This window comes from Labeo rohita, chromosome 13 (assembly GCF_022985175.1).
Source record: "Labeo rohita strain BAU-BD-2019 chromosome 13, IGBB_LRoh.1.0, whole genome shotgun sequence".
NCBI classification, from domain to species: Eukaryota; Metazoa; Chordata; class Actinopteri; order Cypriniformes; family Cyprinidae; genus Labeo; species Labeo rohita.
Genome location: NC_066881.1, coordinates 35,920,969 through 35,948,820, shown reverse-complemented (window position 1 = coordinate 35,948,820; position 27,852 = coordinate 35,920,969). Strand labels below are relative to the sequence as shown.

Here is a 27,852-nt window from a genome sequence, read left to right as displayed (position 1 = left end):
CTGTGATTCTTTTTTTTGATCAATAAAAGGTTAAAAAGAACAGCATTTATTTGAAAGAGAAAGGTTTTCTACTGTTTAAAAGTTTGGGGTCAGGACATTTTTATTCTTTTTTATTTATTCTTTTTTATTTTTTAAGAAATTAATACTTTTATTCATCAATGATGTGTTGAATTAATAAAAAGCGATAGCATAGATCTACATTGTTAAAGATTTATATTTTAAATAAATGCTGTTCTTTTTAACTTATTCATCAAAGAATCCTGAATAAAAAGAATCACAGGTTCCAAAAAAATATTAAGCAGCACAACTGTTTTCAGCACTGAAAATTCTAATAATAAATCAGCATATTAGAATAATTTCTGAAGGATCATGTGACACTTAAGACTGGAGTAACAGCTGATGAAAATTCAGCTTTGCATCACAGGAATAAATTGTATTTTAAAGTATATTAAAATAAATACCATTATTTTATATTGTAATAACATTTTGCAATATTACTGTTTTTTTCTGTATTTTTGATCAAATAAATGCAGCTTTGATGAGCATAAAAGTCTTACTGATCCCAAACAAAATATATATATACACACATAATGTGTATTTTACAATATACAAATGAAACCAATAGCAAAAACTCAGTATATATAATATTAAATTAATGTATCATCTGAGGTATTTGGTTTTTAAGAAGTCTTGAGAAGCATAAATTGAGTCGTATGTGTTGTAATCTTGTAATATTTGATGCGATTTGCTCTTTTGTTTTGTTCATTTCCAGTCATTACACATTGTTTCAAAGCAGCTTCACAGAAAAAACATAACATTAGTCTTTAGGAGATCTTAAGGTCTTATTATTAGAGGACAACATTTATGTTTGGACACGACAAACCATCAAATCTTATTGTTTATGGCTTTATATGAGTGTATGTGTATGGGCGGAGTTGGATATAAATGATGTTTGTGGACTAAAGTTATTGATGTCGTGGCAATTATTGATGAGATGTGTAGAGTTTTGTAGTGTTGGTGGACTGGTGAGGTTTAAAGATTACAAACATTTGTTTCTTTTTAAAGCTGAAATCAACACAAACTTCAGATGAAGCCCGATCACATGACGCTCTGTTGATCGTGTGCAGACATTTGTCTTCATGGGTTCTGCGTTTATGAACGGCAAACAATCTCAAACAATCATAGCCAGTTTTCCTCTTCTGTCAGACCCGTGTTTGTACATCCGTTTCATTAGCAATCCGTCGTCAGACTGAGTTTCCTGCTGCTGCCACTAGATGGAAGCAGAAACCCAGAGATGAATTGAGGTTAGCGGGGAAACACTGTACTTCAGCAGGGATTCATTACTCAAGATGATAATGTTTTGGCAAGATCCTTTATAAATGTTCTGTATAAAGCTTAACAGATCACTCATGCACATTCAAATATAAATGCTTGTATAACATTTAAAATATAAATCAAACATTTTATGAGGTTTCTAACTTTCTGAACACTGCTAAAAGTGATGCTCTTACTCAGTGTTTGTGTCTTGTTTTCCATTACAAATATCGAAACGTTCCTAATTCAAAATACATTTACTGGAGAAGTAAAATGACATCAGATTTCAAGTCTCGTTTTCTGAAAAATGCGGCAAGATGAAGCGAGTTTATGCTAAAAATGCCAACAAACATCTGCTAATGGGCTAGGAATTTCAGTTAATGATTTTTCTGACCCCATTTGCTGATGTAAACTCTCATAATTTTGATCAGTTTGTCATAAAACAAGACTTAATAAATGTCCAATAAATGTTTCTCAATTTGAGAATCTTTAGATATTTGTACTAGAAAACAAGGCAAAACCAGCATTTTTTGCAGTGAATGTTTATAAAGTGATGTTGTGGAGTTGGATGTGCGTCTCAGCTGTAGTTCGGCCGTTCAGAGAGTTTACGGTGTATCAGACAGTCAATAAATCTGCGCTCAGACAGACACGTGCCATTTAACCGGACGCTCGCGCCTGCATTTGTTTTGCTCGGGTAACTGTTTGTTGTCTGCTCGACCTGTCAATTTTCAGATAATGTGAGTTGAGAGAGAAAGACAGAGAGAGACAGACAGTATTTACTGTTTTCAGAGGGACATCTTGCTCTCTGATGTAAACTTTCATTGTCCTTGTATTACAAATCTCGTAATATATTATAATTGGTTTTATACATTTATTTATTTATATTTTTTATTTATTTATTGTAAAAACTTTTTGTTAAAAATAAAATGTATTAGTGTATTTACATAATTTCTAATGTCAACTAATTATTAATTTTAAAAAATGGTAGCAAAATTATTTGTGTATTAATATATAATTTTTGATATATGTGTGTGTATATATATATATATATATATATATATATATATATATATATATATATATATAGTGTATATATAGTGTAAGTATTAAATTAATAAAATCAATTAGAACTAATTAATTATAATTATATAATTAATTAAATTAATATATGCACACATACATACATGCAAAAAATTATATATTTCTGTTTATTTTTATGATTAGATTTTTGTATATATTTATTTATTTTAATAAGTGTTTTAATAATATAAAGTCTAATAATATAAATATGAAGTGATTCCTTTTGAAATTTTATTAAATTTAAGCATTGTATCTAGATGTGTTAAAAATAAATTTTTTGTGTATTTATGCAATTTTAAATTTAATTGAAATAAATATTACATTTAATTGAATGTGTGTGTGTGTGAATAAAGTATTAAATTAATACACATTTATAAAATTATTAATGAAAAAATGTAATTATAATTAATTAATTATAATTATATAATTAATAAAATTAATACATACACAAATTATATATTTTTATTTATTTTAAGTGTTTATTTTAATAATGTGAAGTCTTTTGTTCATCTTTATTGTAAATGAAACATAACCTCCATTTGTTTATGGTGTAATAGAGCAGGATTATGAGTGAAGTGATTCCTCTTGAAATTTTATTATATTTATTGTAATAATTTGTAATTTTAAGTATTGTACCTAGATATCTCAAAAATAAAATTATGTAATTTTTAATGTGAAGTAAATATTAATTTTAATTAAATATTTGTGTGTATATAATCAAAGTATTAAATAATACAAATTAATAAAATTAGTAAAATTAAATATAAGTAATTATATAATTAATAAAATGAACACACGAATCTTATAATTTTATTTATTTTAATAATTAGATTTATTTTTTATTTATTTATTTATTTTAATAAGTGTTTATTTTAATAATATAAAGTTGTTAGTTTGTCTCTATCATTAATGAAACATAACCTCCATTTGTTTATGGTGTAATAGAGCAGGATTATAAGTGAAGTGATTCCTCTTGAAATGAATCTTTCTCTGTATGTGAACAGCATGATCCTGATGACTCGTGTGTGTGTGTGTGTGTGTGTGTGTGTGTGTGTGTGTGTGTGTGTGTTTGAGTGACAGCCGCGGCTCTGATGTCGTGTTTTACGGCTCTTGTAAAGTATACGGGAGGTAAAATGTCAATTAGAGGAAGCATCCCTGATCATTCAGCCGCCGTTCACTAGTTCCACACCATTAATATTTATCATGCCGCTCTGCCCCGGGGCCCAGAGGCTCATGGGTAATGATGTGCACTAATGTCCGCCCCTTATTACCACAGCGCTCGCTCGCGTGTGTGTGATATTAAGTGTTCCTGTCACAATGCGTTAACGCCGACACGCTGTTCTCCTGCTAACACACGGCGACTCTCGCCAGCGACCCGCGCCTTTAATTAGGACCAGACCGACACGTCACGATGTGAGCGTATCAACCGCGTCCTGCTTTGCTCAACGATGGCAGATTAAAAACCTCCGTTCTCTAAGAGAATCAGCAACAGATCCATTGTCTGATAGCAGATGATGAATGCTGGATCATGATTTTGAGGAAAACTCACATGCATCAGATGATGAACAAAACAGGGTGATTGTTGTTATCATTATTATAAATAAATAGATGATTATCTACAATGACATTCACAGAAATTAAACAAACTGACATATAAATAGAATGAGATCCACAAATATGAGGATTAAATTCACAAATATCTAAAATGAGATTTGCAAATAAAAAAATATTTACGAATGTTTTTTTTAATGTTGAGAATCGGTTCTTTTTATGCAGTTGTGAATTTGTAAACTTTTCTAGCATCAATGCGCACACAATTCCACAAATAGGTGGACTCCACCCACCATCTACTCTGGCCAATCAGATAATGGCTATATTGTGCTGACCAGTCCTAGTATGTGGGTCCTTAAAAATTTGGTGTGATCAAATTACGGCCATAAAAAGTAATACATGTTATCATTTTGGTTCGCACATTTGTCTATTTTTTGGAATAAGCAGCCAAAAGTAGAAAAGCATAGACATTTCAAAATAAGAGTATATTTCAGGCCTATGTATGATTAATTGATTGCTTGATTACTTATTAAATAATTTATCAAAAAATAATTTAAAATATATATATTTTTTACATTATTTTTAAATAATTTTAAAAATGTCAAATTAATAATGACTTATTTTTAAAATAAATATTGAAAAAAAAAAATACATTTTTTTAATAATGTAGGGGTCAGAAAAATCAACTTGTTTTTACTTTAACTTAGGTTTATTTTTATGACTTTTATGATATTTCTCAACTAATTTTGTCATTTGTAATTTTGCATTTTTTTTCATTTTTTATTTTATTTATTTATTTATTTTTTTTATTTTTTTTAAGACCATAACAAATCAGAATCTTAAGTCTTCAGGAATCACAAATTGTGGTTAATTAATTTAATACACTACTGTTTATAAGTTTAGAATAATTAGGACTTTTTTTAAAGAAGTGTCTTTGATCAAAAATACAGTTAAAATGTGAAATATTATTACAAATAACAGTTTTATATTTAAATCTGTAAATATTTTGAAGTATCTGGCAGTTCAGTCAAGGTAAACTCTTGTATTTTCTCTCTGAACCGCCTCGTCAAAGGAAAGAAAGACTACGAACATTATTGAACACATTCAGGATATAGTTTTTATCAGTATTGGCACGCTCATCTTTTTATTGCCTTTCTTTAAACTGATTCATTCAGCAAACTCTAATATTGATGGACCTTTACTTTGTGCATTGATATATGAGAACATAAACTAATTTTAGTACATGCTGTATGTAAATATTGAAAACGACATGTCTTGAGAGCCTGTTTAATTAATAGAAGTATTTGAGATTCTTGATTTATTTCGAGATTGTAAGGGTTTGTTCTGTAACTGTAACTGCGTGTGATATTAATTTTATTTGTGGAGGTCTTAAAATGTCTGCAGCAGCGTGAGTGTTTTCTATGAGTCTCTCAGTGATCTCGCGGCCCGTCCGTCTGCGTCTCTGTCGGATGAGTGTGTCGTGACGGCGGTGGAGAATGTCGCGCTGACGGCTGATAACATGCGCCGTTATCCCGCGTGGATTAGAGTCGTGTCAGGCGCTGTAATGCCATGAATCCTTAGACAGAAGAGCCCTTCTGAGGAATGGCACTGAGAGAGGCGTATTTGAGGAGAATAACACACGATACAGATCTACAGGAGAATGTTCTCAATTCAGTTTGGTATTGTATTGAAGTACAGTGTGTGTCGACCTGCAGTGTTTTTGCACTCCAGACATCAATATTCCTCAACTTTTATGGTTCTTATGATCATAATGGAGCATCATGAACACTGTAGATCGGTGGGTCTCAACCAGGCCACAGTGTGACTTATTTATTTTAAAAAATAACTACATATATAATTTAACTTATTTGTAATAAAATAAGGCAAATTTAAAAAAAAATAAAATAAATTATTTACATTTTAATATTTACATTTATTTAGACTTAATTATTGTTTGTTTGTTTTTTTTTCAAATAATTATTTTTTAAAATAAGTCATGGTTAGACTTATTTTAAAAATTATTTGAAATGTTTTTTTTTTTTTTTTTTTTTACTTTTTTAAATTTATTTATTTTTAAATAATATGGTGTAAATACAAAAATAAGGTTGTAAACTGAAATGATATTTAGTTTAAGAGGTTTTGTTTTATGATAAAATAAGTGAGTTTATGCTTAAAAGAAGAAAAAAGTAACTGCCAGTGGGGTCAGAAAAATCAACATGTGTTTACTTTAAAATTATTTTTCTGTCTGCATTTGCAGATAATTGTTCTTGTTTTAATCATAAACTCAACTAATCTTGATTTTATAATTTCATTAGTCTAATGTAATTTTGCATTTATTGTTTTTTTGTTTTTTTTGAAGAACGTAACAAATCAGAATCTTAAACCTTGTGGAATCACAAGATTAATTAATTTTTAATAAATATTTGTAATATTTTTAAAATAATTGAGTACACTGCCATTCAAAAGTTTCTAGTATTATATATTTTTTTTAAATGTTTTTTTTTTTTTTTTCTCTTTTGAAAGAAGCTTTTTCTGCTCACCAAACCTCTATTTATTTGATTGAAAATACAGTAAAAATTGTGAAATATTATTATATTTTCCAGTAGCTGTTTTCCATGTGAATATCTGTTAAAATGTAATTTATTTCTGTGATGCGCAGCTGAATTTTCAGCATCATTACTCCAGTCTTCAGTGTCACATGATCCTTCAGAAATCATTCTAATATGCTGATTTGCTGCTCAACAAACATTTCTGATTATTATCAGTGTTGGAAACAGTTGTGCTGCACAATATTTTTGTGGAAACCGTTGTGCATTTTATTTTTCAGGATTCAAAGATGAATAGAAAGTTCAAAGAACAGCATTTATTTGAAATAGAAGTTATAAAGGTCTTTACTGTCATTTTTGATCAATTTAATGCATCCTTACTGATTAAATGTGTTATTAATCAGATGTATAGATGTATTCAGAACAGTGAGGGCGTGAGACGCTGCTCTTAACACATAACCTGCTTAAAATATCACAAACTAAATCCAGCGTCTCTTACATCAGTGTGGGACGGAGCCGGTCGAGGCCGTTTGAATGTGCCGGACGTCACTGGAGTAATATTGTAGAGCAATAATTCACACACACCATCAGTCAAGCTCTCCTAAACACACACACACACACACACACACACACACATGCAGACGTCTGGATGTGTGCTGAACGACAATCGATGAATCTGCCATCAGACGTGAATTATGAGGGCGAGGCGTTGGAGAAATTTAAAGCGAAATATATACGCGCCTAATGGATTATATAGAAACAGATGCATCTGATATGAGCGGCCCTCAGAGACCAAACACGGCTCTGACACGCACACGCGTGATCCTACATACACACACACGTAAACACTTGTAAACCCGTGCAGTGTGTGTGTGTGTGGTCAGATTGGTTTAGCAGGGGTGAGTAAATCACGTGTGTGTGTGTGTGTGTGTGTGTGTGTGTGTGTGTGAGATAATGATGTGTGCGGAGCGTGTGTGTCTGCCCTCGGCCCCGTGTGAGTGTGTGTAAGGGCCACAGTGAAGGTGAGGCTGTCATATCGATCTTTTTAGTGCTAAAATATGAGCCACTTTACTCTGCTCCCCAGCGCAGTGATGTGAAAAATAATAACTTGGCCCCAAATTAAAAATATTGATCGCTTAGGAGGTGTTGAGAGCAAATAAACATCCACTGAAGGATTTTTCACCCGCCCAGCCTCTCTCGCCCATCTCTCTCTCTCTCTCTCTCTCTGTGCACTGTAAACATGAGCTGTGTTTGTGTGTGTCCCTTTAGATCTGTTCCAAATGCTGCTGAGCCGCCTACTTAGACAGTATTTTAAGGCATCGTAGATGAGAATCTCACAATGCATTGCAAGTGTTTAGTGGAAAAAGTTTGAGATGCGATGCTAGTAGTAGAAAATGACAATTAAATAAGTGATAAAATTACATTATTTTCGTCAGATTAATAGTGCATTATTTTTCCCAATATTTATTTTACACTGCATTTATGCATTTGGCAGATGCTTTTATCCAAAGTGGATTGCATTACATGACCTGGACCGCAAAACCTGTCATAAGGGTCATTTTTTAATTTTTTAAATTTTAACAACTGAAAGCTAAATCAATGAGCTTTCCATTGACGTGTGGTTTGTTAGAATAGGACAATATTTGGTCGAGATACAACTATTTGAAAATCTGGAATCTGAGGGTGCAAAAAAATATTGCTGAACATGACACTGAATTAAAAAAATATTGAGAAAATCACCTTAAAGCTGTCCAAATGAAGTTATTAGCAATGCATATTACTAATCAAAAATTAAGTTTTGATATATTTTTACAGTAGAAAATTTACAAAATATCTTCATGGAACATGATCTTAATGTCCTAATGATTTTTGGCATAAAAGGAAAATCGATCATTTTGACTCATACAATGTATTTTTGGCTTTTGCTACATATACCCGTGCTACTTAAGACGGTTTTGTGGTCCAGGGTCATGTACAAGTGTGTGTGTGTTATTTTAGCATAATTGAGATACTATTATAGTTTAATTGTATTATTTTTTAGCAATTTCTATTTTATATTTTCCATTTTAATTTTTCTTTACATTTTTCATACATTTTGTAAACATGTTTTACATTTTATTTTTATTTTTTATATTTTACAAAGTATTTTTAGTTTTTTTGTCTGTATAGTTTTAATGCATTTTTATTTTAGTTTTAGTTATTTTAGTGCATCAAGTTAAAATAAACTAAAATGAGAAATGCTGTCTTGGCAACTAGTTGAAATAAAGTTTAAAAATACTTTTACATTTAATTTACTTTATTTTTTTTTAATTTCAGTTAGCAGGTTTTATATTTAGGCCTCACTGATCTGAGCTTACATACTACATACATACTTTAAAATTTAAAAATAAATTTACATTATTTCAGTCAGATTAATAGTGCATTATTTTTCAGAATATTTATTTTACTTTGCATTTATGCATTTGCCAGATGCTTTTATCCAAAGTGGATTGCATTCAGTGTGTGTGTGTTACTTTAGTATAGTTTAGATACTATTACAGTTTAATTTTATTATTTTAGCAGTTTTTATTTTTAGATTTTACTTTTTAATTTTGTCTTAATTAAAAATTTTCATTAAAATTTGGTAAAAAAAAATTACAGTTTTAATTTTTTTTTCTATTTTAGTTTTAGTTATTTTAGTACATCAATTTAAAATAAACTAAAATGAGAAATGCTGCCTTGGCAACTAGTTGAAATAAAGTTTACAAATATTTTTACATTGTATTTAATTTAAAACATTTTTTTAATTTCAATTAGTAGGTTTTATATTTGGGCCTCACTGATCTGAGCTTACATACCCCCGTTGTTAAGTGAATATTTCCAAACGTATCCACAAATAACGCTTTTTTTTACTCAAAAACTGTAGTCATAAACTCAGATTAATGAGTTCTACGATCAATCAGTTCTAAAAAGAAACACAAAACCTGTGATAATTGAAAGAAAACAAGCAGATTAAAGAGAATAAATCAAGATTTGGTCATAATGTAGCATAATGACAGATTTAATCAATAAATAAGTTATTTATTATTATTATTATTATTATTATTTAATAAATATGCATCATTCTCTGAAAAATAGTTACATTATTTCAGTCAGATTAATAATGCATTATTTTTCTCAATATTTATTTTGTGTGTTTTAGTATAATTGAGATGCTATTGTGGTTTAATTTAATTTATTTTATGTATTATTTATTTTATATTTTTCATTAATTTTTAGTTAGAATTTTGTTAATTTACTTGTCCGTATAGTTTTTATAAAGTTCTTCTTAAATTTATTTAAGCTTAATTTTATTTTATTTAATTATTTTTTCTTTCAATTAGCAACCTAATTTTAGGGTTGAATATTGCTGAAATTATCCACAAATGTTGTTTTTCACAAGATTTTATCATAATGTAGTATAATGAGATTTATTCATTTATTTATTTGTTATTTAATAAATATGCATCATTCTCTGAAAATAGTTACATTATTTCAGTCAGATTACTAATGTGTTATTTTTCCCAATATTTATTTTACATTGCATTCATGCATTTGGCAGATGCTTTTATTCAAAGTGTCTTACATTGCATTTAAAGTTATCATTTCTTGCTTATATGTGCATATGTAAGTGTGTGTTATTTTAGTATAATTGAGATTTTTTTTTTTTTTTTTTTTTTTTTTATTTTTAAATATATTTTTGGTTTTAATTTTTTTTAATTTATTTATTGTCTGTATAGTTTTGAAACATTTTTATTTTAGTTTTAGTTATTTTAGTACATCAAGCGAAAGTAAACTAAAATGAGAAATGCTGGCAATTTTTTTTTTTTTTTTTTTTTTTTACATTTTAATGTCATTATTTCTTTATTTTATTTCTTTATTTTATGTATTTCAATTAGCAGGTTTTGTATTTAGGCCTCACTGATCTGAGCTTACGTACCTATGTTTTTAAGTGAATATTGGGAAAATTATCCATGAATAATGCTTTTTTTAACTCAAAAGCTCGTAAGCTCAGATTACTGAGGCCTACAGTCAATCGTTTCCAAAAATAAACACAAGCTGTGCTAACTGAAAGAAAACAAGCAGATTAAAAAGGCTGAGTCCAACATTTGCTGATAGTGTAGCATAATGAGAGATTTACAAACAAGGCTGGTTATTTTTGACCAGAAGCACCAAATTAGGTAAAGGATTTTGAGCACAAAATGTAGTAAGGTGCTGCCTGTGTAGTTCACTAGGTTTCAGAAGAGAGCTGAATCAGATCCAGATCTCGTTGCGTTTCCTCTTGCGTTCCATGTCGCGTCGAGCGCATCGGTCATCATTTTCTGCGCATCTGCTCCTGCCTTCCTTCTTTTATATCCTTGCGGTAACGGATGAGCTGCCAGCGGCCCATCAAACATGTGGGAAAACAATTGGCACAAGGTTAATTTTATTGCTAGCTCCATGCATTTGTGAGCAGCAGCGAGGCGTCCTGATGAATGGCCTTCCTGCGCCGACGGGAATTCAAATGAGGCCGCGTGAAGGGAAAGCGCTTCTGAAATTCACATGAATCTGACACAAACTTCAGCCCAAACGCTGTTAGGACTCTTAAAATGTGTGAATGTCACTCGTTATCAAAGCGTACGTCTCTATCTGTGCTCAAATGCTGTTATGAAACATTCAGAGCCGCTTTTTGGCTTTTAAGCCAGCAAATTGATTTTAATTCAGTGTCATGTTCAGCAGTTCTTGTTTTACTCTCATAGTAAAGCCATGATTCATTCTGTGCATGTTTACAGTAGTGTTACTTTATGAACGGAGCACATTTCATCTGATCAGCCCGTGACCTTCCTGTTGACAGTTTCCTCTTACGGCTCGAGTCTCAAATGTTTAATTTCATGAGCGGCCCCTGAACGCGCACACACACACACACACACACACACACACACACACACAGAGTGCTCATTCCTCTTGTCTCTGTCAGGTGTGTTTTAGGCATTAGTTTGTGTTTCTCGTTCACATGGACGCCGTCAGACGCCGCTGTCCTCTAAAAGACTCTCTTTAATTACGGCAAACTGACTTTGCTTACCCTTCATTTGGCACATCTCTCACCGAGCGCATTTGTTTGTGTGTGATATCAACACACACACACACACACACACTCCATCAGCATTATTAATGCAGCTAAAAGCATCTTAATGCTGTGGCTCATCATTAGCCGTGTGTGTGTGTGTGTGTGTGTGTGTGTGTGTGTGTGAGAGTGTGTCAGTGGACCAGCAGTGTCAGGTCAAAGGTCAGTCAGTCTCAGTGTGTGTCTTCATAAAACTTAATTTCTGCTTATAAATACATTTGATTTTTCAATCTAATTTCATGCCGTGTTTCACCATGTCAAAACTTTGGAACCTATGAAGTCTCCACAAAAAATTAGTTTTTTTTTTTTTTTTCCTCAAAATCTATTACATTTTCCTAAATTCTTATAATAAATTCTTAAATATGTATGTTTTGTTTTTTTGTTTTTTTTACCTCAAATTCTGTTTAATTTTTCCTCCCAACTTGTGTTTTTTTTCTTTCCCAAATAGTTTTTTTTTTTCCATAATAGTTTTAATTTTCCCAGAGCTTTTATTTTCCCTAAATCACCCCCCCCAAATTCCATTTTATTTTCCCACAAATTCTGTAAAATTAACAATTGCAATAATTTATAACAATTTTAACAATAGTTGTACCCTGTGAAATGTAATTTGTTTTTCCCAGAAATTCTAATTTTTTACTGTATTGTTTTAATTTTCCCAGATTCTGTGTTTTATGACTTAATACTTATTATAAAAATGTTGGTAATCAAATAAATGCATTCAACCTGAAAAATTCAGTTGATCCTTTTAAAATGTAAACAAATAAAATTTAAAATTCTTGGCAAACAAAGTGTTACACAGCTGTTTAAATCAAAATTTGGGTAAAAAGATTGAGAGAGAGTGCTTAAAATATTTTATTTTATTTTATTTTATTTTATTTTATTTTATTATTATTATTACTTTAAGAAATACATTTTGTTATATAATAATAATAATAATAATAATAATAATAATAATGTATTTCTGTTATAATTTCTTAAAGTTATACCAGACTTTTATTTTGGCAGGTTGTTGTAAAAATCTTAGAGTTTGTGTGTATCTGATGATAGATTTTATCAAATTACATCATTTTCTCTACTTTTGATTTATACATCCATATTCTGTGACATTCCATGCTATATAGTAAATTCCATTCCAATTTTATGACTGAATTCCATTCGTGTTTTTCCGCATTGCTGAAATCATAGATCCCTACAAACCTGATTTGAGTTGTGTGGCGTGTGACTCTGAATGAATAAGCATCACAGTTTCGCACTTGTATTTGATTTTTCAGATGGGTTAGGGTTAGTATAGGGTATAGGGTATAATGTTAAGTCAAACATCACTAGTAAGTCATTTATTTAGTGAAGTAATCAGATGCACAATTTTCACCTGCTGGGTGCAACCCTGTCAGGAAGTTTGTAGTCTAGTAGTGTTGATCTCTCGTCCTCAGATCACTGACTCTGTGTCTCTCAGTTGACTGTTAGGAGCGTTGAATCTGACGCTGGGCATTGATTTGGGAGTCCGTCTGACGCCCTCCGGTCACCGCGCTAACGGACTATTAATGAGTCGCACAGCGGCGACACGAATCAACGGGCCTCTGATGGATCGCCGGCGTTCTGGGGCAAAAATCTGCTGCCGGAGTGAGATCTCAATAGCGATTAGCATATAACGCATTAGAAATGCAGCGCTCCACCTCTGCTAATTAAATACCCAAAGGTTGCATTTGTTGTTCTTATTTATCCTTTATTGACTCGCATTTAATAATTCATTAAGCCCAAGCATTTGGGCCTCGTTACAGTGCTTGATGAAGAGCCCACGAGTGCATGCGGCAAATCCCAGCGCAGAGAGACGGAGAGAGAGAGAAAGAGCGCTGTCTTCTGTCAGGATTTTGGTGATGCCTACGAGGGGCTCTTTAACATGTCAATCGTGTCCTTTAACGTTTAGCAGCCAAATGCGGCTCTCAGACTGAACTAGCAGTCGTATTTCTCACACAGACTCGTGTCGGACAGCTGGAGAGAGCAGAGCGTTTGATCGGGTCTTATAATGTCAGCCCCGTCACACTGCGTCTTAAAGGGTTCTCCACCCCAAAATGAAAATTTTGCCATGAATCACTTACCCCCATGTCGTTCCAAACCCGGAAAAGCTTTGTTCGTCTTTGGAACACAATTTAAGATATTTTGAAAGAAAACCGGGACTGTCCCATTGACTGCCAGGTAAATACCGCTGTCAAGATCCAGGAAAGTATGAAAGACGTCGTCAAAATAGTCTATCGGCCATCAGTGGTTCAACCATAATTTTGGTTGAAAACGAACTAAAAGCAGTTGGTCGAGACAAACTTTGAATATTTGCTTGACAAAGCCTTGTTTGAAAGTTTTAAAAAGTTGAAAAAATCTTGATGTTTGAAGGTTCATTGAGGGATGGATAGATAGAAGAATGGATAGATATTCCAACAAATCCCACAGATATTTAGATATTTGGTTGGATTGAAATTCAGATAGTAATCTGGATGGATAGATAGATGTTCAGATGGGTATTTGGATGGATAGATATTCAGATAGATAATAGGATGGATATTCAGATTGATAGATATTCAGATACAGTAGATAATTATAAGACATTTGGATGGATAGATATTCAGATAGATATTTCCTGGATAAATATTCAGATGGATAGATATTCAGATAGATATTCAGATAGATATTCAGATGAATTTGGATGGATAGATATTCAAATAGATATTTGGATGGATATTTGGATGGATGGATAATCTGATGGGTAGATATTCAGATAGATATTTAGAAATATACATTAAGATGGATATTCAGATGGATATATATTCAGATGGATAGATATTTGGTTGGATAGATATTCACATGGATAGATATTTCACTGGATAAATATTCAGATGAATAGATACTCAGATAAATAATCAGATAGATATTCAGATAAATTTGGATGGATAGATATTCAGATAGATAATCAGATTAATATATATATTCAGATATTCAGATAGATATTCAGATACATTACATATTTGGATAGACATTTGAATGGATAAATATTCGGATGGATAGATTTCAGATAGATAATTGGATAGATAGATATTCAGATAGCTGATCAAATAGATATTCAGATAGATAATTGGATAGATATTCACATAGGTAACTGGATAGATAAATAATAAAATATTTGGGTGAATAGATATTCAAATAGGTAGATATTCAGAAAGATATTTGGATAGATATGTATAAGAATAGATATTGAGATAGATATTTGGATGGATAGATATTCAGAGGTATATATTCATAGATACTTGAAAGGATACATATTCAGAAAAATGGATAAATATTCAGATTTTTTCAGTTTTTTGGATAGATATTTAGATAGATAATTAGATAGATATTCAGATATATATTCAGATAGATATTTGGATGGATAGATATTCAGATTTTTGGATAGATATTTAGATAGATAATTGGATAGATAGATGTTCACAGATAATCAGATAGATAGATATTCAGATATTTGGCTGGATAGATATTCAGATAGACAATCGGATATTGAGATAGATAGATAGATAGATAGATAGATAGATATAGATATGATTACAGAAGTGTGTGCAGCTGTGATGAAGCTCAGTAGTGTGAAAGGTTTGATGTGAATGTGATTGATGGTTAAACTGATATGAATCTTTTCATGTAAACTGTAATGTGAGATTCTGCTCATTCCGTTCCAGATTCCAGCGCACGAGTTTCAGTCTGTGTCGCTGTTCCTCTCATTCCGAGCGCCGTAATCAGGTTTGGCTGCGTAAATCAGATCAGCGTGATCCGTCAGACGCAGAGACTTCATCCGCTGCTTTAAACACACATAAGCAGACGGGCCTCTCTCTCTCTCTCTCTCTCTCTCTCTCTCTCGTGAGCAAATCATGACATCTGAATCAAACATTAACCCGCTTAATTACTGACCGATTGTCATTTTCATTTACACTGATGCAGTATTGATCACACAGAGCGAGCGCTGGAATTAAAGCGGCGCGCGGCGCGATGGGATCTCCTCCTAATGAACTGACGGCATGCGCCGGCATGAATCCGGGCCTGCTGGAGAACAGGGGAAATAATGGGGTGTTGGGGTTACTCATTCGCCGCCATGCACCAAATCTCCCGTGATTCATGCGCCGGGCCGCCGTGTTTGCCTGCCGCGTCCCGCACGCCTGACCTTTCCGCAGTTAAAGTGTATATCTATCCGGCCGTCTGCGGGGACGCGCCGGCGCTCCGGCGGATCTTCGGGGACCCATCAGAGACTAATCCAAACACGCCGCAGACGGGACGCTGCGCTCCTGCCATCCGCCGCGGCCGAGTGTGAGCAGCAGGACGGATATGTCACGTACGTGCGGTTAATGCTGCTGAGAAATCGTTATCTTCCATCCAGGCCATTTCTCACATGCCACCAGTCATAATGGTGTTTTCTCGCCTCTCTTCCTGCCCTCGTGTGCTCTTATTGCTTCAGTGGATGGAGACCCGTGTGTGTGTGTGTGTGTGTGTGTGTGTGTGTGTGTGTGTGTGTGTGTGTGTGTGTGTGTGTGTGTGTGTGTGTTACGTGTCAGCTTTGAGTATTAATGGAAATGGTTCAAATGAGTGTCTAAATTACGACCCAAAACAGTTCACACAGTTTACAATTATTCCCCCAAATTCTATTTTTTAATTTTAATTTTTCTAGATTTTAAGGCTGTATGAAATCTGTTTTATTTTTTCTCAAAATTAATTTTTTCTCAAATTCTGTGTTTTTGAATTCTGTATTAATGCTTTATTTGTTACTTATTGTTTATTTATAAGAAATTAATACTTTTATTTATCAAGGATGCATCAAACTGATCAAAAGTGACAGTGAAAACATTTATAATGTTACAAAAGATTTCTTTTTTAAATAAATGCTGTTGTTTTGAACTTTCTATTCATCTGTGAATCCTGAAAAATAAAATGTATGATGGTTTCCACAAAAATATTGTGCAGCAACTGTTTTCAACACTGATAATAATCAGAAATGTTTCTTGAGGAGCAAATCAGCATATTAGAATGATTTCTGAAGGATCATGTGACACTGAAGACTGGAGTAATGATGCTGAAAATTCAGCTGCGCATCACAGAAATAAATTACATTTGAACAGATATTCACATAGAAAACAGCTGTTTTAAATTGTAAAAATATTACACATATTTACTGCATTTTAATCAAATAACTGCAGGTTTGGTGAGCAGAAGAGACTCTTTCCTAACCTAAAACAAACCAACCTCAAAGCCCCAGCAGTGTAAATATCTCATGCAGGTTGTGAACTTAAACTTTTTCCATCAGAGCTTCTCTAGTTCAGTGGTTAGTCCGGTACCAAAGGTTAGTTGAAGTGTTTGACTGCGGTTGAATTAATAATCTGCTTTAATGACTGTGCATTATGAGTAATGTGAGGCCTGTGTGTTGGAGCGGATGAGAAGTGTTTGTTGTAACGGCTTCAGCTGCGTTTCATCATCAGATTAGCTGCGTCTGACGCTCTGAGTCCCTCCGTTGGCACCGGACGCGTGTTCTGCTGGATTGTGGGATGTGTTCAATACCCGTAATGGGGTTGGCAGGCGCCGCGTGTCCGGCGCTTTTCACTCGTCTGCTGTTATCCGATTGGTTTATTCTATCACTCCTGTATTGTTTAGTTAAACAGCGCCGCATTTACATGAACCTGTAACCTACAACCACCACTTAACAGAATTAACAGACCACCCAGACCTCTTTTCTTTTCTTGTCTCTTTTTTTTCTTTTCTTTTCTTTTAAATTAATTAATTTTTTAAAATATTTTGCATTTTTTTATCATGTATTTTTCTTTTTTTCTTTCTTTCTTTCTTTCTTTCTTGTTTTACTATTTGTATTTATTCATTATTTATTTGTTTTTTATTTGTAATATTTTATATTTTTATATATAATCTAATATAATCTAGATAAGTTATTCTTTTTTTCTTTCATTTGGATTTGATCTATCTATCTGTCTATCCATCATCTATATATATCTATCTTTACTTTTTTTTTTTTAAATGTATTTATTGATTTAATGTATTTAATTATTTGTTTTTTTTATTATTTTTCTTTCATTTGGGTTTTATTTCTATTTTTTATTTATTTATTTTAAATCATTTTTCAGACTGCCTGTCTATCTGTCTATCTATCTATTTTTTTTACATTTTTACTTTATTTATTCAAGTTTTATTTATTTTTAATATTTTATAAATTTTCTTTTTGTTATTAAATGTATTATGTAAAATTCAAAAATGTTATTCTTGAATTTTAATTATTTAATTTAATTATTCATTATTTTTCTTTCATTTGGATTTGTCTATTTTTTAGCTATTCATTATCTATTCATTTAATTTATTTAATTATTCATTATTTTTCTTTCATTTGGATTTATATCTATCTATCTATCTATCTATTGTTTTACATTTTTTAAATGTATTTATTATTTTCTTTATTTTTAATATTTTTAAATGATCTTTTTTTGTTATTAAATTATATATAATGTAATCTAATAAGGTATTCTTTATTTATTGATTGATTTAATTAATTTAATTATTCATTATTTTACGTTAATCTGAATTTTATTTTGGATTTCTAATTTTTCTTTTCTTTTATTTATTTGTTTTTTTGTTCATTTTTTATTTAGTTTTATTTATTTATTTATTTTCCATGTTTTTAATGCAGCTATATTTTAAATATCACAAACAGCTGTAATATAATATGTGGTGTCATTATGTCAGATTTCAGTGTGTGTTGGTCATTATTGGTTTATATTCTGATCTCTCGGTGTGAAACAGAATTAATTCTAACAGCAGAACGTCTGTTTGCTCATTATAAGCATGTTCGTCTTCAACGTCTGAGATGTTTTCAGCTCCCAAACGGCCGTTATATCTCTTAAAAACAGATTAGTCTGCTATGATTTTGTGATTATTCTTCGGCAAACGCTCGTCATGTCAGTGAAATGATCTGGTCTCGTATTAAAGATGCACAGGCCGATTGATTTGACACGGCTCTTAAGTGCAGCTCATGAAGATGAAGATTGTCTTTGTTTCTCGTGTCCGCCGAGGGTTTGGCATCTCTAATGCTCATAATCAACCTCTTTTTCTGCTGCCCTGGACCTTCCTCCATTGATTTTCCTCAGGAAAATGAATCCCGTGTCTTCGAGGTCACAGAGTTCAGACAGGAACGAGGAGGATGAAGGTGATTACAGATATTTCATAGACCCCTGGACAGTTCAGGAGTTTTATTTCTATTTTGTTATTATTTTAAAAGACTGTTTCGACATGTCTGTGTTCAATATATGCATTAGACAAACTTTGATGGCGTTGAACAAACTTCTAAGGTCTTATAGGCCATGCGGAAGTTGAATTCTTTCAGATATATACAGAATTAAAAGAAAGAAATGTGTAAACATACTGTAAATCTAAAGTTTTCATGTGGAGATTTTGGAGTCTGTTTGTCAGTAATGCTGTGTTGGTTTTGTGGATATGAAGCGGCCTGAAATGAATCATGTGATGGACGCTAAACGAACGAACAGGACGTTGTTTATCTGCTGTGGGCGCATTTCATCAGAGCACCTGGTCCAAAACCTTCAGAAAGAGTCGCTCATGAAGCCATCAAGCAAACATAACCATATTTCAGCGTTTAATTCCGTCCAAGTGGACTTTAATCACAGAGAAAGGAAACTGCAGTCCACATGCTCGCTTTTCTGAATGCTCCGCTTGTGTTCGGAGCCCATCGGCCAATTAGAAACTCATTAAAGGCCTGTGTAATTAGATTGGATGTTATGCTCCTTTAGTTAGATTCAGCTCTTAATGTTAAGCGTCTAATTGCATTCCTGTGCGTTTGTGCAGACAGAGAGCGGATCTCGGCGTTCCCATGAGCTTTATTTTGGGTATGAGATGGACAGAGATGTGGGTCATTCGCTGGCAAATCTTAAGAAACTTATTTGTCAAATGAAACACAGATGAGACTCAAACGAGCCCTCATTCATCTGAAGTTCAGCTCTTTTACTGGGGTCAACTAGTGGATACAACTAAATCTGTTTGTCATTGTTTTTTAGGGGCTGAATTTAGAGATGCAGTTTCTGCAAGTTCATTCATTCATGTATTTATTAATTGCAAAATTCCGTTTTTTTTTTATCTGAATTTTTATCTATTTATTTAATTTAATGTCTTTTAAAATAAAATAAAATATAATAAAAAGTGCAGCCCAACAGAAATTCACCGTATAATCGTTATTGTATTGTGTTTTAATTATATTATATTATATTATATTATATTATATTATATTATATACTTTTTTTTTCCCATTTTAGCCAGACTTTTATTTTGGTGAACTGTCATAAAGATTGAGTTTCTTTACCATGTTTTTAAACAGTTTTTCTTGAATGAAATGAAAGGGAAAGAAATACAAGACAAATTAAAAAATACGCTTAAAAAAATAGAAATAATAAAAATAAATTAAATAATTATTAATTAAATAAATAATTAAAATGACAAATAAATAGAAATTATTAGAAATGAATGAATCAATAATACAAATAAATAAATATAAAACCCTGTTTGCTACACTAAATGACATTAAAAGTATTTATTTATTTATACAAATGAGATGAGATATGACATAAAAAAAGAAAACCTTGTAAATAATACAAATAATAGATAACTAAGTAAATAAATATATAAATAAAGACAAACAAATTAAATAAAAAGGAAAAACAAAACCTTGTAAGTAATACAAATATAAATAAATAAAGAAAAAAAGGAAAAACAAAAAACAAATACAAAAAATACATACATAAATAGAGAGAAAGAATTAAAAAATAATTAAAATGACAAATAAATAGAAATTATTCAAAATTAATAAATAATACACATAAATAAATAAAAAATCTGCATCCTATTTGCAACCCTAAATTAAGTTAAGCATTTATTTTATTTTATTTTATTTTATTTTATTTTATTTTATTTTATTTTATTTTATTTTTGTATTTTATTGTGTGTAATCATACAGATGAGATGGGATATGACACATTAAAAAGGAAAAAAAAAATCTTGTAAATAATAAAATAATAAATAAGTAAATAAATAAAGACAAAAAAATTTAATGAAAAGGAAAAACAAAACTTTGTAAATAATACAAAAATAAATAGACAAATTAAAATACAAAAGGAAAAAAAAACTTGTAAATCAAAAAATAAATAAATAGAGAGAAAGAATTAGAAAATAATTAAAATGACACATAGAAATGATTAAAAATGAATAATAAAGCAAATAAGTAAATAAAAAAATGCATCCTTTGCTACAAAAAATAAAATTAAAAGCATCTATTTATTTATTTATAATTATGCAAATGAGACGGGATACGACAGAAAAAGGAAAAAACAAATGCTTGTAAATAATAAAAAATAAATAAATGGAGAGAGAGAAAGAATTAAAGAAGTAATTAAAAATAAAGATATGTTTAAAAAACATTTTACATTGAATTCAGTGAGTTGTGCACAAGTTGTCTAGCAGCATTGAACAGGAAGTTATGCTGTTGTGTCGAAGTTGCAGGAAGTTCGGTTGTTTCACCGTGTTTCTGTCAGTCTTGGATTCAGCCTGCTGTAATCCCATGATCCTTTGCTCTCTCTGTTCTCTCTTATTTTGAAAACACAACCTGACTTGAGCGTGTTCCCTCCCAGCAGCGCTCTTGATCTTCTTTCATCGGACGTCCCGATACGCCGATCGCCCCGATAAACTGAAGGAGCGTTTGTGTTGTGAAAAGCCCTTTGCATGTGATTATTATTACACAAATCAGGCCGTGACATAATTTGTGGGATGTGAGAAAAGCGCGGCAGCGTTTGCCCGCGTTCTGCGCGTCTTTCTCCGATGCACTGAGGTGTAACTAAGCCCGAATGCAGCGGATCCGACCGACTTTACATAACACATCATCGGCAGCCATCGGCTTTCACATAAAGACAAAGAATCCGCGAGCGATCGGCTAAAGCTTCACGGCTCTCTGATCAGCGTTTGTGCTCTCAAAACACTGAGCTTTAGGCTCCCAGCATCCACCACTCCAAACACTGAGCCGTTAAACAACCCACACCTGTTTGATTGGCTGCCGTCACCGAAACTCTTGTGGGGCATCTTGTCTCATTTTGGAGAAAGTAACAGAAAATCTTAAATCAGAGCAGTCTTAATTTCATAAAGTCGTGTTGCTTTATAGACTACTAAAATTTACATACATGCATACAAAATACTTTCACAGGAGATGCAAAGTGAGGATATGAAGTATCTGAGACTTGTCATAGCACTTACAAATTTTGATTGCTTCCATTGTTCTCATTTGTAAGCTGAAATGTATAAAAGTGTCTGCTAAATGACTAAATGACTAAAATGAAGTCTTGTTTTGAGAAACTGATCAAAATAAAGTGAGTTTATGATTAAAACAAGAACAGATATCTGTCCATGGGGAATGAAAACTTGTTTCCCTTTGAAGTAAGTAGGTTTTTCTGTTGTTTATTTGTATATTGATTTATTGAAATCTTAATTTATCTGATTCCTTATTTATATTATTTTGTGAACAGCCCACTTGATTATTTATGTATGTATTGGATTTATTCACAAATTTTCTTAACTGTCTGTGTACTTACTTTATTTTACATATCTATTATTATTTATCCGCCAAAAAGGCCTATAAAATAAATAAATAAATAAATAACCAAAGTTATGTAATCATTTATATACTTTATTTACGTCGTTATTTTTTTATTGTTTGATTACTTATTTTATATTATTTTCTTAATTGCCTATTTTATTATTTACTTAATTGATTGATTTACTCATTTCTTTATTAACACATTTATTCATTGTTTATTAATTTTCTTGCTTTATTTGTACATTGTAGATATTTTTCTTTTTGTCTGTAAAGTCTATAAATTGGCAAACTTTGAAATCAAAGTTTTTTTTTTTTTTCCCAAATTTATTTAATTTTCACTTATTTTCATATTTATTTACTTACCTATTTATTTACTTAGTTACTTAATTTACTTGATATACATACTTACTTAAGTCTTTACTTATTTGATCACTTATTTATTTTGATTTACTTATTTATCCCTTATTTGGCCACGAAATGTTTAAACTTTAAAATCTTTTATACGTTTATTTTTTTATTTTTTTTCCCAAAAGTTATTTACTTACTTATTTATTTATTTAGTTATTGGTCATTGGTCATATATTAGTCATTGGATGTATTTACTTATTTTTTTAATTGTTCATTTATTTACTTTATTTATTTATTTTGCACCGTATATGTCATTTTTAAATATGTGTGTCTCTGTGTTATTTTCTATACATTTTTAAACTTTAAAATATTTTGTTTTTCCAAAAAGTTATTTATTTATTTATTCTTTACTTTTGATTCCTTATTATTTTCATTATTTATGTACTTATTGGATTTATTGACTTATTTTTAATTTGTTTACTTGATTTATTTATTTTGCACAGTATAATTTTTAAACTTGTGTTTGTGTTATTTTCTATAGATGTCTTTATGTCTTTTACAACTTTTTTCCAAACCTCTCAAGCAGCGCATCCTTGTTTTTCTAGTTACAGTAATATTTCTAATCTAATAAAACAGTCTATAGTTTAATTTTCAAAAAAATCCATTTCCACATCTGCTTCCTTTTATTCAGATTTGAATTAAAGCAGTCGTTCTCAATGCAGCCGGACTCTGGCACGAAGACGATCTCACGATGAAAATGACGTGATGCGTTGGTTTTTTCAAAGCGGATTAGAAGTAGAAGTTGGTTAGAGTTGGTGTCCTTGTGTCTCTTTTGTAAGAGTCGGGGCCGTCACATCCAATCACGTCTGCCGGCGCGGCCGTACGCTCATAATCCAATCAGATGCATAAAGAACGATCACAGGAACCGGGCAGATATTAAAGAGCACGATAATCTAGATTGATGAACATTCAACGTCAACATTAACAATATTTTCATGCGCGGGGAATAAAGAGAAATCGATCGTCCTGTAGAGCGATCCGCTCTGAAAGAGTCTCTATCTAATGAGGATACCTTTTAAAACGGAGAAATATTCTTTTTAATTATTGGACATCTATAGTGGAATATGATTTACATTAATGAGCGTAAGTGTATTAAGGCGTTTTATCATTGGCATCTGGAACAATTAAATGATGGCTTCGCTAGCCGTGCGTGAGCCCCGACGCTCGCTTTAATTAGTAATGGAGGCCCGAATTGTTCGGGGTTTGACGTTTCTGTGTGCAAATCTAATAACGCGGACAATGTTTATCATGTACGTGGCCGTTCGGGAGATGATCCGATTAGCCGAGCACAACATGTTCGCTTTAGGAAACCTTCAGAGGAAGATGCGATTGCGGAGGAAAGCGATGCGAACGTGCGTTTCTTCTCCTCAGTCGTGCATCTTTATGAAACACAGTTGTAGAGAAAGTTGCATGTACGAATAAAGCACTTCTGGGATGCTTTAAAACATTGAGTTTTCCAGCAAAACCATCGTCTGCGCTTTGCTAATCGAATCCGTTTACCTCGTGCCACGCCGCACGAGCACAAGCTGAAGGTACTGTATGTAAGAAAAGCGCCGATTTTTATCCGCTCTGACAGATCGTGGTATATTAACAAAACAGAATATAAATGAGACGTTTAATGTCTCGAGTCTTTGAGACGTCAGACGAGAAATTAGTCCAATAAAGTTGCAGAGAGACCACTGAAGCTTCTCTTAACCTGATCATGTGAGATACGGACGACCACGAATTTATGATCTGACATTATTCAGAGCGGACGAGCGCATGCCATCGAAGGAGCTCATGATGGGAAACTTGGCCTCTTTAAACATCTGAGTCACATGCTGCATGTGTAAAACCCTATGAAATACATTTCATTTATTACAATGAATGAAGAAACATTTTCTTCTCAAATTCTGTTTTCCCCGCATATTCAAATTGATTTTTTTCCCCAAATTCTGTTTAATATTTTTCAGTTTTCATTTTTGAACACTGGTTAAATGATTACACTTAATTTTACTTATCAAAAAACATTTATAATGTCATGTTATGAAACGTAGTTTAACAATTTTAACATTTCAAATCGTTTTTAGCACCTTATGAATACATTAAAAGTTGTTCCAAATTCAGTTTTTTTCTGCATTACATTTTTTTCCTTCATAAATTAAGTTTTAATAATTAAAAGTATGTATAATTAATTGCAATCATTTAGGGTCCTATGAAATGATTTCTGTTTTATTTTTTCTGCTTTTTTTTTTTTTTGGACTGTTTAAATTTAAATTTAATTTTATTAATCCAAAAGCTTGTATAATTAATTAAAATCATGAAACATACACAATTTAACAACAATTTATTAAATGTTAAGAAAAAGTTAACTTTTATGTCCCTATAGAAATATTTTGTTGTTTCTCAAATTTTGTTTTATTTTCACAAAATATTGAATTTTTTTTCGTTTATAATTTTCTGGATTCTACTGTCATGGTTTAATTAAATTTTAATAATTAAAAAAGAATGCCTAATCAACTGAATTCATAAAATAAGTAGTTATTATTATTAATTTATATATATATTTGTGTTTTTTTTTTGTTTTTGTTTTTGTTTTTTTACAATAATAAGGCCCTAAGATTTTTTTGTGTATTTTAATTTTTCTGGCAATCAGATAAAGTCATGAAACGTTATTATTCATATTTTTATTATTAATATAGAAAATTGTGATTATTTCTTAAAGTAATAATAATAATAATAATAATAATAACAATAATAACAATAATAATAATAATAATAATAATTATTATTATTATTATTATTATTATTATTATTATTATTATTATCATCATTATTATTACTATTATTATTATTATTAATTTGTATTTAATTTTTTTTTTTTTCATAGACAATCTGTGTATTGTAATTTTTCTGGCAATCAAATTAAGTCTTTTTAACTTTAACAGTATAATTATATAATAATATAATAATAAATATTTCAAAAATACTTTCTTTTTTTGGCTATCAAAGTGCTGCACAACAGATGTTTACTGTTAAAGTAAAAACATGGAAGATAATTGTGATGATTTTATTTTTAGTAATAAGGCCCTATGATTTTTTTGTATTTTAATTATTCTGGCCATCAAATGAAGTCATGAAACTTTAACAATATAATTAATCTTTTGATCAAATTGCACAAATCCTTTATTTTATTTTATTTTTCTGCCAGTCAAAGTGAAAACATGGAAGAAAGTTGTGATTATTCCTTAAAACAATAAACTACTAAGCAGATTCTTCTGAACAATACTAATGCATTTATGTCATAATTTCTTCAAGTTAAACCATTTTTTTTTTGACTGGTTGCTGTGGATTTAAATATTTAAATAGTCATTTTGCTCTTCAGTATTCCCCAACGTTAGTCCATATCAAGTGTGCAGTCGTACTGTGACATTCCATGTTTGTGAGCGGATTGCGTGTTTTCCGGATGGGATTCTCAGGTGCGTGCGTGTCCGGCGGTGTGTGTTTGTTGTTGAATGTCATTGGCGTGACGGTTTTATTGCGTTAGACGCGGTGAGCGGCCGGGTTAGAGGCTGCGCCGCTCAATGATGATCTTGGCAGGAGTTTGGCAAACGGAAGCATCCATTTCACCGCTAATTACAGGTGCGCGGGGCCCCGGGGACGGACGGGTTCAAGCGGCCCTTGTAGAGGCTGCCAGCTCTCATCCAGCGCGCTTTATAAAATGCTCTTTAATCCGCCGCACAATATCATTAACTTTGTAAGTGGATGAACACAATGGACAAGCAATTTAATTAAGTTCCAGCGCTGGATGTCGGGAGGGGAGGCTAAATGAAATTAATGCACGATATTTCCCCAGCGAGGCGGCCAACCTTGGGAACGGACCGGATTGTTGGCAGGTCCGGTGCGGCCCGTCCGATCGGCCAATTACGCTTTGTTTAGATCTATCCCTAACGTTTTCCGCAAAAATGGGAAATGCAATCAGCGGTTTGGAGATCAATCATTGAAGCGCGCCGCCGCCGCGTTTAGGAAGATTTTAAAATAATGAGAGAAGCGGCCAAAAACGCTCAAACTCTGAGCTACACGAACCGCCGCCCGCCGCTTTCATATTAATGAGCTTTAATGCGCGATAATGTCTGTTGGTTTATTCCGGCGCAGCTGTGCGACAACTTTATTCGGCTTTGTGAAGTCTTTCAACTCTAGGAAGGTACTTGTTATACTTTGAACTGTGTAAATAGGTTTAAATTAGTGTTGCTCATTAATTAACTTGGTATTTGCTTATTTACTAGTTTTTATTCATACACGTTTTTGTTTCTTAATTATTTATTTGATTATAATATAAATTATCTATTTATTTATTTAGCTTAGTTTATTAACACTTTATAACTTTTTATAACTTTTTAATTAAATTATTAATAAAATACATATTAATATTAATACTTTATATTTATTGATTTACTTACTTAGTTGGTTGCTTATTTATGCATTTATTTATTTTTTTATTTGACTTTGTGAGGTCTTTGAACTTCAGGAAAGTACTTATTCTACATTTTAGGACAAAATGTAAGACGTAAGGGTAAATGGTTTTAAATTAGTGATGGTCATGTATTTATTTACTTTTTTATTCACACATTTTTTATTTGCATATTTATTTACTTGTTTTTTTTTTACTCCACATACATATTGGTTATTTTTTATTTTTTTATTTCTTATGTACTCATTTATTTACTCAGTTGCCTTTTTTTTTTTTTTATTTATTTACCCGTTTAGCTCTGTCATGTCTTCAAATGCTGAGAAAATACTTATTCCATATTTTAGGACAAAATCAACTTTTTAAAAATTAAATTTATTTTAAAATATTAATTTGTGTTTTCTATTTATTTACTTATTTGATTTCTTATTTACACAGTTGTTTAATAATTTATTTACTTGTTTGACTTTGTGAGGTCTTTAGGAATGTACTTATTGTTCTACATTTTTTCAAAGTATGCAATTATTATTTGCTTTTGAACATGGGCCATTTATGCATTTACTTATTTTATCATTTATTAGTTCATTTACATTTACTTAAAGGAATAGTTCACCCAAAAATGTACATTTTATAGAGTGGCGTTCTGGGAACATACTGGGAAAGTATTTGTTTATTTTATTTACTTATTTATTTTTTTTAAAGTCAGATAATCTGG

At 31.4% G+C, this 27,852-nt stretch overlaps 1 protein-coding gene across 1 annotated transcript in view; it reads left to right on the top strand.

The window, feature by feature from the left end:
- LOC127175366 (inositol polyphosphate-5-phosphatase A) overlaps nucleotides 1-27,852 on the top strand; it is a 168,819-nt gene that overhangs the window by 44,154 nt on the left and 96,813 nt on the right. The window lies entirely within an intron of this gene.